Below are 2500 nucleotides of genomic sequence, written 5' to 3' on the forward strand. Positions count from 1 at the left end.
AGTAATTAACGAATGCTGCATATGATATGATTACTTATTACGAGAATAAAGGTAAAATAGCGTTATTCAGTTTTCATATCACTTTTTTTTCATAACTAGGATACAAATGAAGAATCTATTATTTTTCATCCAATTGTAATTAAAGTCACAAGTAAAAAAGTTACCAATGCACTTAATTATTATTGATATTAAGAAATATATACAAACACATTTAAACACACACATATATACTTATATATATATATATGCATATATATATACATATATATATATATATATATATATACACACACATATATATATATATATATATATATATATATTTATATATATATACAGACGCATATATATATATATATATATATATATATATATATATATATATTTATATATATATATATGTATATATATATAGATATAGATATAGATATAGATATTGATATATATATATATATATATATATATATATATATGTGTGTGTGTGTGTGTGTGTATACCTATATATACATATATGTATACCTATATATACATATAGATATCCATGTCTGCGTTTATGTGTAGAATAATGTAGTTAACTAAGATTCAATTTAGCAGTGAAATAAATCAAAAGTTTTCCAATAAAGAAATAAATGGGAAGTTGGACATAACTGAGATAAAGATGCATACGTGGATGTGTGCAGTAACCAGAATTGAGAGGGTTAGACGTAATCATATTAAGAAGTAGATTATAGGTCTCTGTGGTATCAAAGAAGTGCAATAGAGGAAAAGAGCAATATGGGGCAAAAGAAGTGTTGTACGTGGGGGTGAATGGTACGAGGAGGAGAAGGCGATATGTGACCAGGTATAAAGATTTCATTGGAGATTATATGAAGGATAAAGAAGTGCTAGAGGAAAGGATATAGGACATAAGTAGATGAAAAAAGAAGCTTCATTTTAAATGGCATCCCCGAATAGGGATAAATCTGTGAAAAAAGGATAAGAAAACGTCTTGCCTATTACCAGTCTTACAGGACCTCAAGAGGAAACCGTCAACTGCTGTAAATTCTGGCGTATTTAGTGTTGTTCTGCTTTTTCATAATTAGAAAAACATGATATATCTACATCAAAGTTAACAGGAATTAAAACTAAATCTTCAGTTGTTCTGAGAGCTTTACCTTCGAGATGATGATTTAATGAAGATAATTTTATGACATTGTTACCATCTTGTTTATCTTGAGAACAGACCAAAGTGGATTACAGTCCACAATATCTCTATCAAAATCAGGTATTACTATTTAAGGAAGCATATACTGAATAATATTTGGGGTCAAGGGGACCACAAGTATTACATTATTAAATATAGATGTCACTAGCCTACATTTAAATTCAACAATTCAAATCTATTTCTGCTAGCAATTAACTTTTGAGCTCTCGGTTGTGCTGGAAGCTTCTGTGTGCAATGAATTTATCATTATTTCAGGGCTATGTATTTTGAAACGAATTATTGCATCAATTAACATGCCACCATTATTATTATTTCACAGAACTTGCTCAGTTTTATAAATTTCAGCCACAGCATTAAGTTTTCTATTAATTATAACTGAAGACACGAGGACAAATTCATTTATATTAATACCCGAAGGAAAGAAAATATATAGCAAATAAATAAGGCTGAGGAAATATAAGATAGACACTATAACTTTTGAGCTCTCGGTTGTGCTGGAAGCTTCTGTGTGCAATGAATTTATCATTATTTCAGGGCTATGTATTTTGAAACGAATTATTGCATCAATTAACATGCCACCATTATTATTATTTCACAGAACTTGCTCAGTTTTATAAATTTCAGCCACAGCATTAAGTTTTCTATTAATTATAACTGAAGACACGAGGACAAATTCATTTATATTAATACCCGAAGGAAAGAAAATATATAGCAAATAAATAAGGCTGAGGAAATATAAGATAGACACTATAAAATGATGAACTACGTAGATACACAGAAAATTCTGACTTGTGCACATGAATAATAACTAAGTATTTCATAAATCATCACTAAGAACAGAGACGGGAAAATACCCTTTTGTGTGATTATAACGATCACAATAAGAGAGGCCGAGAAAACAAGACATGTTGTCTCGTTATATATCAATATTTTATGATTAACATTCACCTTATTGACGTCTTTACTGGTCCGTTGTTTGGTCTGCTATATGCGTTCATATAGGCCTATAAAATTGTCCTAACATAAGCTTTCTTCATCTAACTAATAAATTATGTATACAAAAGGAACTGTGATCATTCAACTTTGATTTTTTCGATGTATTATTTTATTTCGAGATAAAATTATAATCGGTCTAAAAAATGCTGTGAAAATTTGCGTCTCAACTGTCCTGAATACTGATAAAACCATCAATATTTATTCGAATACAGAAAAGATCTATACATGAGAATATTGTCATATAAATCCTGTTAGAATGTGCGAAACAAATAATGTGAAAGATGGTTATTGGTCACAAAT

The 2500-nt window shown here is 28.9% G+C and overlaps 1 protein-coding gene across 4 annotated transcripts in view; it reads left to right on the forward strand.

Moving 5' to 3' along the window:
• Window positions 1–2500, forward strand: part of LOC137641700 (probable glutamate receptor) — a 45120-nt gene that overhangs the window by 14359 nt on the left and 28261 nt on the right. For 3 of the 4 annotated variants that reach the window (XM_068374504.1, XM_068374506.1, XM_068374507.1), the window contains exon 8: window positions 1–52. This exon is cut by the window's left edge and continues 239 nt beyond it. The exons of the other annotated variant lie outside the window; for it this stretch is intronic. The gene's annotated coding sequence lies outside the window, so the exon portion shown is untranslated. Of the gene's footprint in view, window positions 53–2500 lie in introns of those variants that run through there. 4 annotated transcript variants of the gene reach the window in all.

Source organism: Palaemon carinicauda, chromosome 1 (assembly GCF_036898095.1).
Source record: "Palaemon carinicauda isolate YSFRI2023 chromosome 1, ASM3689809v2, whole genome shotgun sequence".
Classification (NCBI taxonomy): Eukaryota; Metazoa; Arthropoda; class Malacostraca; order Decapoda; family Palaemonidae; genus Palaemon; species Palaemon carinicauda.